Genomic DNA, 13,176 nt, shown 5'->3' with positions numbered 1-13,176 from the left:
TTCTTTTATAACGTTTGGGCAAAAGTGCTATAGGTGTCTCCTCACATGTCCTTTTGATTTATTGCTCAGCAGGAACTATACAGATCCCACAAGATGGGCTGATTACCCTGGGTCACCATTATTATTTTGTTTTTCCCCGTGCTCCCGAATGTCTGTTGCTTTTCATGTACTTCATATGTTCTGTTTTGTTGTTGTGCTCAGGCTTTTGCCTCATTCCACTTACCCTCATTTCTACAGTGCTCTGATAAGCGTTTGGGTCATGTTTGCGCTTTATAAAACTTTTTAAATAAATAAATCTGCCATCTATTACCCACTCCTTGAAAAGGTAAAATTTTCACTTTAAAGGTTTTATGCACCCGTCATGCTGACAATTATATTCTCATTGCTCCTTTTACTATTGTCTTGTTGTCAGTAAATATTGCTTTGTTCTTGTTCAACGAATACAAAACTTTAAAAGATGCTTAAGATTCGTCTCTCCAGCTAAATTCTTCTTGGTGTCAGCAAACACTGCTTTGTTCTTGTACAACTTATACAACATTTTGAAAGATGCTAAATATTCTTCCCTCCAGCTACATTTTTTGTAGTGTCAGTCAACACTGCTTTGTTCTTGTACAACTAATACAAAATGTTGAAAGATGCTGAATTTCCTTCTTGCCGGTTACTATTTTCTTGGTGTCATTAAAGTAAACACTGCTTCGTTCTTATAATTTTAATCAAGAAAGAACTTTGGAAGATGCATAAAACAAATATACCTACCATATCAGCTAGAACTGTTACACTGCATGGAATCTAGGGCATAGCTTGAGATGCAGCTCTGATGCAGTCATTCTAAAATTCACCAGTCAGATGTTTTCAGAACCTATTTTACAAAGTTCATATCAGAGAATGCCGATTCACAAAGATAAATGGAGCCAAACAAGGAAAAAAGTTTCATCCCAGCTGTGCGGATGTTCTTGTACTTTTCAGCACTCACAAGGCTCAGATTGCCTTTGTTTCAATTCAATGTCACTTTGACGAGTGACAATTTCCATCTTCTCAGTGGCAGAGTCAAGGTTAAGCAGCACGACAATTTGTTCAGAAATGTCTGTAACATCCAGTTCCATAAGGGTGTTTGAAGTAAACATAACACAGGGATCCAATTGCTCAAAATCATTCATTGAACTCTTGATTAAGCCTCATCAGGAGGCTACTGTGTTTCTCAAAGTCCAGGAGGTCAGCTTCAACTTTGCGTTTTGAAAGAATTTGGAAAATAGAGTGCAGGTGCTGTATCTTACCGTTCTGCACATGCTGTATGAAAAGGTGAAGTTTACATTTGAATGATTCTACAGAACTAATCATGTTGCTGATTGTCTTGTTTTTACCTTGTAAGTCACAGTCCATTACATGTAATTTTTCTGTCACTGCTGTCAAAAATGCCAAATCGAGCAACCACTCATTCCTTGATAACTGTGTGATATCTTAATTTCTAGACTCCATTAAAGCTTTTACTTCTGGCAATAGTGAAAGGAATCTACACAGTAGTTTTCCCCTGCTAAGCCATCGAATGTGCATTAAAAAGTCACCATATTTGGCTCATATTTCTTCAAGAGATCCTAGAGAAAACCCTTCTGGAATATAGAGAACTAGGGGCTCCACTGATCAGTCATGTATTGTCCCAAGTATACTAAACCCTGTTACACAATAGTCTTTGCCCACTCGACTGCCTGAGGGGTAAATGAGAGGAGGACCTGGGTAGGTTGTAAGATGACTATTGGTGGCCAGCATGCTGCTACACCCATGAGATGGCACTCAGGGCAGGATTCCAGCTGATACTGCTGAAGGTTCTGCATCAGGCATACAACACCAAGATCAGGTCTTTGCACAGGGGTGTGTGGACACAGAGGGACTCTACTTCATATGATTTGGAGCTGCCCAAAAATGTAGGGCTTTTGGAAGGGGTGCAGTATAGGATCTCAGATACTCTGGACATTGTGATACACCTCAACCCCACAACTGGTGGCTTGGTAGAGTTTGGAGATCAGTCTCTGGAGCCATACACACTCCTTTTCTGTAATGTTGCTCTGATGGTGACGCAGCATGACTTGATCCAGAGATGGAGAAGTGGTATAGCCCCATATTGAGTGATGCATGAGGGCTGAAGAACTTGTGAACAAGGCGAGGAGTTGCCCCAAAAATTCTATAACATCTGGGCCCATGCAGGTGGTGGGAGATGTAGCCTCCTGAGAGATCATGGGAGCACAGACAAATGGGGTGGACTGGGCCTCGTTGATGGTCATGATGCCCTTTCATTGCTGGTGCACTATTAGTTGTTATTGCCACTCACTTTTCCAATGGGCCATTTTGTTAAGCGAATCATTTTTCACATCCTTATGGATGTCAACTCCTCTAGTGGTAGTCTTCAGTGTCAATAAAGGTAAAATGTCCTCTTTATTGGTGAAATCTTCTAAAACCATCCTAACAAACATTGCCTACTGGGCAATATTGCTTGCATGAACTGACTAATCAGACTGAATAGAAAAATAATTGCATGTCTTCAAATCCAGTGCTGGCTGCTCTATCATGTTGGGGAATCATGCGGATACCCTTCTTGCAATAGTGTTGGCTCCTAACTGCACATTTCAAATCAACATAAATTCAGGGCTATTGTTGAAATCTTTGATTGAGGTCTCTGCCATTAGAATCATTGCTTCCTTCACAATAGCTCCCTCTGAAAATGGTGTGTTGTTCTTGATTATGTGATGTGTAACTTTAAAAGATGCTGCAGTTGCTGCATTAGCTTTCTTGCTTTGCTTTGTAAAAAACAATTGCTGTTTCTGCAATGCAACCGTTATCACTCTCAACATTGCCTTTTTTCCCACTACAACTTTTGTGCCACATATTAAACAATCACAGGTATCTTTTAATTTGTGTAAATAAAAGACCATTCTCCCACTCAGAATGGAAGTAGAATGTCTTACTCTTTTACCTTTTTGAGTGACCAGGCTCTACATCCATAATTACAGTTAAAACTGTAATTACGATAAGAAAAGTATGAGGACAAAACCCATGGTATTCATGCATAAACGACATCAGAACAATTTCAGTAATTTAGTGTTTCAGGCAATTTGTGAATAGCAACCAGTCTAGTACTTAATCAGCACAGTTGGAAAATGAATTAATTCATTCACACTTGCCATGTTGAATTATGAACTTTCCCAGATGGCTGCTTTTCACAAAATCATCCTCGGCCAGGGAGCATGGGCTTTGAACTTTGATGCAAGCAAGGAAAATGAGCACCTCTTTCCCGTCGTTATGGTTATATAAAAAGCAATGGCCATAACTGAGCATGCAGTAGTTCCGTCACACCCATGGGCTCGGGTGCCTGTGCACCTGCTACACTATTGATAACTTTGTGTTTGTGCAATTAAGATCATAATATAGCAGGATTTCTGGCATTTAATGAATCTTCCTGACTACACTGTTACAGTAAAAACTCATCCAAAAGGGGTTCCTGACAAGAAAGCCTTACAAGAAAGCCTTACAGCAAAGCCTTATGATGCAACTATTTGGGATCCTATTTCTTCTGATTTATCAACCACAAAAGGTGCATCTTAATGTAGCACATTTTGTGAAGAGTTCGATCCGATTGAGCTAGAAACATTTCTTTTGTTGAAATCTGCCGATTTTGCAGCAGCAATGTGCAAATCCATCATTATGCTGTAAACCCTACAGCTCTAAATCGCATAATTCCAGTGGCCTTGGAAATATAACAGGTACGTATTTCAAATGCAGTGGTGATTAAACCCATTTAGCTATTTTAAAGTTTATTATTTGGAACATTGTGACAATGCTGCCATGTATATCAGTAAGTGTGGTCTGTGGAGACTTTTGATCATGTGGATATGACTGGGCAAAATGTGTATGGGTGATAGAGATACTCGGCCACATGCATCAAAGTACGGTTTTGTGATTCCTTATTTGCGATTTTTAGGGAATCGCAAATAAGGAATCGCAAAATGGGATGCATGATTTAAATCGCATAATATTTGCGATTCGGTAAAAATCGAAATTTTTACCGAATCGCAAATATTATGCAAATTCTATTTTGCGATTTCGCAATTCCCATTGATTCCTAAGAAATTGATGGACGCCCAGATCTCCTGCTCCCTTATGGGCAGCGTAGTTACTCTTGGGCCGCTGAGTCAATGGTAAGCAGCTGGAGGGCTGTAAAGAAGGTTTGTATGTATATTGCTTGATCAATAATGAGCGGCTCATATAATGCTTTGCAGTATGGCATGAATGAGTTGTGTATGCCATCTGATTAGTGACCGTACAAGTCGGGTATTGTTGGAAAATAGTAATCGACGCTGGCGAGTTTGCACTGCATAGCTACCAGGCCAGGAGAAGACCCGCCTATCGTCCCTGAGCATGCATCTTGGCCAGGAAGGCTCTGAAAATCGAATCTTTGCAGCTGAGCCACAAGCTGGGTAGGCCACCCCCCTAACATCTGCAAGAGCACGACGACCTGCAGGAATCCCCCGAGATTACAACTCTAAGGCACCCAGTGATACCTCCAATGTAGTTAGTTTCCTGTGTAGGTTTGCCTGTACTCCCACCGTTGTATTGATACAATGTCCCCGTAGGACCACTTTTACGGCCTCCCATTCTATTGTTCTGGATATCGCAGTACCCCAGTTCTCTTCCACATATCGGTCCATCATATCCCAAGTTTTGTCTCAAAATACACTATCCTCCAGTGTGGCTGGTTAAATTGCCAGGGGGAGGACAGATGGGTGGGGAATGCCTCAAACTAGATGCAATAGTAGGAGATTGTGGTCAGAAAAGATCCGGCCTAATTATTCTCCAGTGGTTATCTGTACAGAAATAGCTGAACGGCAAAGAGTACAGTCCATCCTATCATGTAAGTCATAGGGCAGGGAATAATAGGAATATTCTTGTGTGCAGATTTAATGTATGCCAGCTATCTGAAAGGGACCAGTGTGCAATCCACTGTGCCAGTCCTGCCATGGACCTAACCACAGGGGAATCTAGTAACGAGGGGTGGGAACGATCAAGATCAGGGTCTATTACGCTGTTAAAATCCCTAAAATAGAGTATGTAGACAGCCATGTGCCTATGTGTAATATAGTAGATGACTTGCAAAAACAAAAGGAACATAACACCCAACTACCCTTATGGGGTAATCACCAACTGGTGGTCCCCCAAACAGTGCCTAAATTGACTTAGTTTGGGAATACCATTAGTAGAACCTAATGAAAGCTCCCCGACTAGAGGTCCCAAAGGTGAAAAATCAAAGGGGGGCAACCCATAGTTGGAACTAATGCTCAAGCCACAGGTGTTGAGGAGAATGAACTAGGGATTTCAAGAGTAGCCTGTTACTCTAGGCCTGCCTGATGCATTTCTTTACCAACATATTGAAAAAATTGAATCGCAGGCCAGTATTGTTTCAAGGATTAAGGCTCCTGTTGGGGGGATTGTGCACACATTGACAGTGAAGAGACCAGAAAAGGGGGGGGATTAAAATCAATAAGTCTGCAGCTTTTGGGGTGAGTCCGATTGTGAGTCATCAGTGTGCCGCAGGGGCAGAGGGGAGCTGTGCTCTGTAGCCAAAAGTGTCACATCTGTCTAAAGTGCGCTGGTGCTGGTCATGCACTTGTGCCGGGTAGGGAGCCCCTTCCGCATGCTACCTCACCTTTCCCCAGACCCACCATCACCCCATGCACTGTTTCTTCTTCATCCCAGACTGCTGAAACACCGTGGCAGATGTATTGTAGAGACATTTTTCGACCCATACTGGTGTGTCCGTAGATTCTGTGAAAAAATATCTGGTCTGGTTAGCTATTACTTTAATCTCCGTTGAGGATAACAGTGAGTATATGAGGCCCGCAACCCGCATTTATTTCTTAACACCAAAATAGGATACTGTCTGTCGCTGCACAATCAACGCATAGTCTGGGAAAAGAAAGACACAGGAATTGTCATATTGCAGGGGGCCTGCATTTCAGACCGCTCTCAGGATAGTTTCCTTATCTCTAAAGTTCTGCATTCAGAGTACCACCGGTCTGAGGGACAATCCCGACAGCGCCTGCCTCACAGGGACACTGTGTGCTTGCTCTTCTTGGGGTAAGAGGGCCATCGGGCCACAAAGTGGGTGAGCCACTGCTGAAAAAAGGACACCGGGTCACGGCCTTACACCTCCTCAGAAAATCCCACATCCAAAAAGTTGTTGCGGTGGGAGTGTCACTAGGAATCTTCCACCCTATCTTCTAGTTCTCGCATCCTAGCCACCAGGAAGCAGACTTGGCCCTCAAGGTCCTTCACTTTTGGCTGCTGCTCGCCAAGCGCACTTCCGTCCGGGTAACTCATCTAGACAGCTTCTTCTGATCCTCCCACAGCAGGTTCAAGTCGAATGCCACAACATCTATCCGGTTGCACAGGTCTTACTGTGTTTCTGCAATGGCTGCCAGAATATGGACAAATTTGTGGTTCTAGGGGGTGTTATCTACCCTGTGTTTCTAAATTTCTGGGGAATTCGCAACCTGGCGACCCAACAAATGGATCCAAGGCCCCCCTCTCTGTCCCATGTCTCAATTCAAGACGTCAGCCGGGCTAATCAGCCCAGAGTAGCCCCAGAGGATGATGAATATCAACTAGACTGTTCTCAACTCACATGACACTACAAGGCACAATTTCAAGTGATCTATGAGGTTGCCGGAGGCCCCCGATGCAAGGCTCCATCCACAATCCAGGCGCAGTCCAGGGGAACCAGTAATTATGTGTCAGTGGAAGAAGGAGGGGGAGGAACCCTTGCACTGTGACCCACAACACCAGCAGCAAAACAACAGCCTGTCAGCAATCCACACACCGATGTTTCCTAATGCAGGGGCCTGCCACACCCCACATCATTCCCGGGGAAGGACAAGTAGAGGGATAGAGGGTCCACCGCTATTGCCCTACATGGCAAGGTGTGCCCCTGGCCCCTGCTTCCGGGAAGTGAGGGCCATCGTCGATAATGCAGAGCCTCCACTACCCTCTGGTGATGCTACGCAGGCCAAGGGAGGGGCACATTGTTGATGGACCCACCTCACCTCTGCCCACCCGCAGGGGTGCCACAGCAAGAAAGGAGGAAATAGGGATAGGAGTGGTCCCAGCCCACGGCCATCTCCTCACAGCTACTCCAAGCTTAAAGCTTCTGGACTCATGCAAGGCAAGACAACGCGGTCCGCAACAAGCCCCTATCAAGTCAAGCAATCTATAGTCCCCTGGGGAAGCAATACCCCCGTCTACAGCCAACACCTGTCCCAGGTCTCCTCTGATCGCTTCCCAGCAGGGCCTGCCCCTCTACTGTCATCACTGCATAATTGAGCGAGAGGGGTGTGCTGCACAAGGAAGACTGCCCTCAGGCCTCACACAACTGCACATGCGGGCTTCTGAGGCTGGGCCTCAGGCCGGAACACCATGTGGGCATCCCACCACTCAGGGAGCACCTAGCAAGCCACAGCAGTTGCCAGGTAGTTCAAAAACTCCCCAGGCCCTTGCAGACACTCTGCCCCACACTGGGCCTGCAGCAGAGGTGGTTGTGTGCCAATGGAAGGATGGATGATACCGGATCGTGGGTCGGGACACGGAGCAATCACAGTTGGCACCTGCCCTCTTGCTGGTGTCAGCCATACCCCAGCCTAACACTGATCTCCGCTGACAGATGCTTAGACATTACAATTGACCACAGTAAGTTTCACCAGGTGGGGAGTGTAATATGTGCTGAGTTGCACCACTTCTGGTACCCCTAGGCAGAGTATTCAATCCCCTCTGCACTAGCTCAGCCTCAGTAAGTCATTTGAGTGCAGTAAGAATACTTGTAGAAATGTTATCATTTACCTTTGTGATAAACAAAGGATTGTTGGTAATAGTTAACAACATGCACTGATCCCTGCTGACAGATGCTGAGACAAATAATTCCAGACTGATGCAGCTGTAAGAGTGAATAATTATTGTGGTGAAAAAGGCATAAGATGTGTAATATTGAAATGGCTCAGGCACTTCGATTTGAACGTTATTTTATATGTGATGGCGCTTTCTGTTTGATTTTTGGGGTGCAGTAGGGTATTGCCTTCAGACCCAAGGAGTGACTGAATTTTTTTAAAGTAGTGCTCCACCCTCGGGTAGGGCCCCCTAGTTGCACTACTGGGTTCACGTTGGGGAAAAGTTCATCCAATTTCAGGATCTTAATCCAAATTATTAAGACTCTACTTGATTGTCTGTTCGATTGGTTCCAACCAGGAAAGGGCCCCAACAGAGTTAGCCAATGCCAGGAACCCTGGAAGAAGGCCAGAAGACCATGCAACAGAAACACTTTTATGAAAGCCATGAGAGTAGAGAGACAGATGGTGCTAGGCCAGCAGTAAAAAACTGAATTCCCTAGATATAACTATGGCTCCAGTGAAGCCAACTTGCCAACAAAGTAACATACAATAATGTGGGATGAAAATATGCGAACACTGCGCTAACTTAGGACCTGTGAGGGAGAGGGGTAAGGTAGGAGGTGGTAATCACTCTTGGAGACCCCCAGAAAGAGTTATTTTCTGCACTGATAGGATACACTGTAAAGCATTCTGAAAGCGGGTTTAGAATCAATGTATATTATTTACAGATTTAAACTTTTGATTTAATACATTGTTACTTCTTTTTTAAAAGTGTTTCTAGGGGGAGTTAGGGGTGATCTGCACATACAGTGCAGATTAAATATGCCACCTTCGAACAGTGGGGAGACACCTAACACTTTTTTCTTTCAATGTGAGAGGCCTGACTGCTCTCTTCAAGAAAACTGGAGCCCTACAAGCTCTCAACAGGCTATGAGGGGACATTAACTTTTTAGCAAAAGACCAGCCTTTCAGAGGAAGGTAGATCGTACATGAGATCCTGAGCTTTTACAGCAAAAATTCTCATCAATGGGACCAACTCGAAAGGACAACACTTGCACTTTACACTGACCACACTTCACAAGATAATGAAAGCTAACAGCTCTGATGGAGCTGGGTTCCATGTTCTAGATGGTGCAGGGACAGAATATCGTGTAAAAACATATCGAGTTGCACAAAATTCGAGTCAATATCAAGTTTCAGAAATATCAACAGCAAGAATAATGTAGTAAAGGATGTTGATTTAAGGTAAGTAATATAGATTTTAAAAATATCAAAGGGCCCCATTAGGATGGCGGGAGGATCGCCCCCGCTAGGCCGGCGGTAGCCACCGCCGGTCTGGCGGGGGTGATCCGCCTGCCATCCGTGCCGGAATGACCCCGCCATATTATCATGGCTGGGGGGCCGCGGCGGAAGGAAAGACCGTCCGCCGCTTTTCCGCCCCGGTCGCCTTGCGACTGGGCGGAAAAGGGTTCTAAATGGTGGCGGTGTCTATCAGACACCGCCAGCCATATTAGAATGGGCATTTTCCAATGCCTTTCTGTGGCGGCATTGCTGCCACGGAAAGGCATGCGAAGTCTGCTTTGGGGGCCCGTTGCAGTCCCCCAGGGTCTATGGGTGGTGGGGGGTTGAAAAAACATGGGGGGGTATGTATGGTACCCCCCAGAATTTCAAAGAACAACGTGGCAGGCACCATGCGGTTACTGTCACGTTGTGCTTAGAAATGCACATTATTTAACACATAAAAGGGGAGAGGGCCAACCAATTCCACTCAACCACCCCGAGCCCCCACAGGATCTAAAGTACATACACAAGGGGGGTGGAGAGTACAAGACAAAGAACAAAACTTATGCCAAAGCAGACAAACTCATTAATTTGAGAAAACTGCCCTCACTCACATACCGAAGTATGTGACATGCTTCATCATAGGGCCTGCTTACATTACGCCCTGGTGTAGCCGCACACAGGACGGAGCATAAGGGAGGGGAAAAATAATAAATTCCACACAACACAACTTATAACAGTGGAACTAAAGAAATGAAACACGTGACATATAATGTGTAAAGACAGTCCTAGATCACCAAGTGGCTTCAGACAATGGTGCGACAGAAGGGTGCAGTTTGTTAGAAGTGGTTTAAAACTGGTTTGAGGGTACCAAACAAACCATTTTTATTATTCTCAGGTTCCCCCCACCAGGATTAAAAGAAACAAAGGATGGGTAATGTCTTCGTGAGAAAATGAGGGTTCTCAAGACTTCCCTCCTATTACTGCTGTGGTCAACATGTTTCGACCGACTTACTGTGCCTCGAAAGGTCACCCCTGTCTTCTTCAGGACTGTTGTAGCTTCCTGTACCACCTATGGCCCCACCATATTTCGGTTATTGTTCCTCGAAGTATGAGCCAGTCTATCTAGATCCTAGCTCTTCTTGTCACGTGCAGATGATGTTCCCAATAGTCAGGGAGAACATTCACGAGTTTATGTAGTAGATAAACCCGAAATGGTGTCCGGCATGAGGGTATCCCAGGAACACAACTGTTCCGTAGGTCTGCCATGCCAAATCGGCCTGCTTTCCGAAACACCATATTTTTACCATTGCGGCGGGCATTGCTTTCAGCACCGCCGGCCACAATGTTTAAAATACAGGATGCGCCCGCCACTGTCCTAATCCTAATCCTAATTCCCCTCACGGGACCCCCGCCCTTATGGCGGGTGGTCCCTTTCCACGATGGGAGGGCGGGCGGGCAATGTCCACCCACCATCCTAATCGGCCCCAAAACGTTTTAGTATCATTTGCAAAAATATAATTGTTAAAAACTATCGTATTAATGTTATGTCTTTTGGTGTATATTTTATATGTATGTGTTGTATTTTTTTTGTATAAGAGTTTTTTGTATTTTTAATATATGTGTTACATTTCTGGTAGTTATAAAAAAAAATTATTTGAATTTTGCGTTTTTTGTTCCGTAGCAGGTTGTTTGTTTATAAGAGAATAGGGTGGGGAGTAATTTAAGTATATTACATGTATTGATTATTTTTTATGTATTAATATTGTTTTAATTGAGATGTTATAGTGTTAAATGTGTAAAGTAATTTAATATTAATTAATGAATAATTGGCTGTTAATTAAATTTAATTAATTATTTAGTAAATAATTATGGTAGCTGTGTAATTAATTTTAGATGTGTGTTGTGGTGTTTATAGGTGTAAAGGGTGGGAGGTAATTTATTTTTAATTTATGATTTATTAATTGGTTGTTAATTAATGTTAATTAATTGGTAATTAATTATGGTAATTATGTAATTAATTTTAGGTGTGTGTTGTGGTGTTTATAGGAATAAAGGATGGGAAGTAATTTGTGTTTAAAATATTGATATATAGTTGTTAATCAATGTTTAATTATTTCATATTTATTTTCATTAATGTATTTTTGGTGTGTTGTTTTTACTTCTAAAGGGATAAAAGGAGGGTATTAAATACATTTAAATGTTTTAATTATTAGTTGTTAATAGTAATAGTTTTTAATTTAAAAATAAGTTGTAATTGTCTTTTATTATTTTATTGTTTAATTTAGCTGTGTGTGTGTGTTATGGGGTTAAAGTGTGTGTAGCCAATATGTTATATATGTTTATTCGTTTTTTATTAATAATATTGTTTTAATTGATTATTAATTATGTTAAATATGGAAGTAAATTTAACTAAAATTGTTGAAGTGTTTTGTTATTGGTGTGGTGTTATAGGATAGGACATACATTTATATTTTAATTACTTTCTTTATTTGTTAATATTTTCTAGTTTGAAAGAATAATGTTTTATAAATGTATTTATAATTTTATTTTATATAATTTTTGTATGTTTTTGTTATATGCATTTTATATTATAATATGTGTTATTATTTTTTACATATTTAATATATTTGATTTGCTATTTTTTAAATACTGTTCATTTATTTTCATGATTTTGTGTTAATTTTCATATTTGTTCCTTTTTTTTAACTGTTTTAGTGTGAATAGTAATGCTATCCAACACTTTTCCTAATGTTGCACTCACTGGAGTGGGAATACTAATTTCAACCTCTCCACTATCAAACACTTTCCCTACTGTTGCACACTCTGGAGTGGGAATAGTAATATTTACCCCTCCGGTATCCAACACTTTCTCTACTGTTGCACTCACCGGAGTGGGAATAAAAAATGGTTACACCTCCGTTATCCAACACTTATCCTACTTTTGCATTCAGTGGAGTGGGAATAGTAATTTTTACCCCTCCACTATCCAACATTTTCCCTATTGTTGTACTCTTTGGAGTGGGAATAGTAATTTTTGACTCTCCGCTACCTACACTTTCCCTACTGTTGCTCCTACTGGAGTGGGAATAGTAAATTTTACCCCTTCACTATCCAACATTTTTCCTACTGTGTACAATTTTTACTCCTCCGCTATCCATCACTTCCCTTACTGTTGCACTCACTGGAGTGGGAATAGTACATTTTACCCCTTCGCTATCCAACACTTTCCGTACTGTTGCACTCACTGAAGTTGGAATAGTAAGTTTTACCCCTCCGCTATCTAGCATTTTCCTACTGTGGCACTCAGCGGAGTGGGAATAGTTATTGTTAACCCTTGGCTATCCATCACTTCCCTTACTGTTGCACTCACTGGAGTGGGAATAGTAAATTTTACCCCTCCGCTATCCAACACTTTCCCTACTGTTGCACTCACTGGAGTTGGAATAGTAATTTTTACCCCTCCGCTATCTAGCATTTTCCTTCTGTGGCACTCAGTGGAGTGGGAATAGTAATTGTTAACCCTTCACTATCCAGCACTTTCCCTACTGTTGCACTCTTTGGAGTGGGAATATTAATTCTTACCCCCAGCTATCCAACACTTTCCCTACTGTTGCACTCAGTGGAGTTGGAATAGTTAATGTAATTCCTCTGCCATCCAACACTTTTCCTACTGTCGCACTCTTTGGATTGGGATGCCGCTCGCTGTGGAAACCTGGACTTTGTGCCTGCCTGCCAGCTTTGGACCCTGCTGGGTAATCGTCGCTGCTGAGGAGAAGCCGCGTTAGGGGAGGAAGTTGCTCCACGGAGGACGGGACTGCGAGGCCCACCAGGCTGTGCGCGAATCACCTGGCACACCTGCCGCCTCTTCCCGTGTCTCCGCCCCCTTGTTCCGTGCCTGTGAAAACTCCTCGCGGCCCCCGCTTCGCGGGGACCGCTCGCTGTGGAAACCTGGACTTTGTGCCTGCCTGCC

The sequence above is a fragment of the Lissotriton vulgaris genome, chromosome 6 (assembly GCF_964263255.1).
Source record: "Lissotriton vulgaris chromosome 6, aLisVul1.2, whole genome shotgun sequence".
NCBI lineage: Eukaryota > Metazoa > Chordata > Amphibia > Caudata > Salamandridae > Lissotriton > Lissotriton vulgaris.
Note: the sequence above shows the minus strand (reverse complement) of the source record.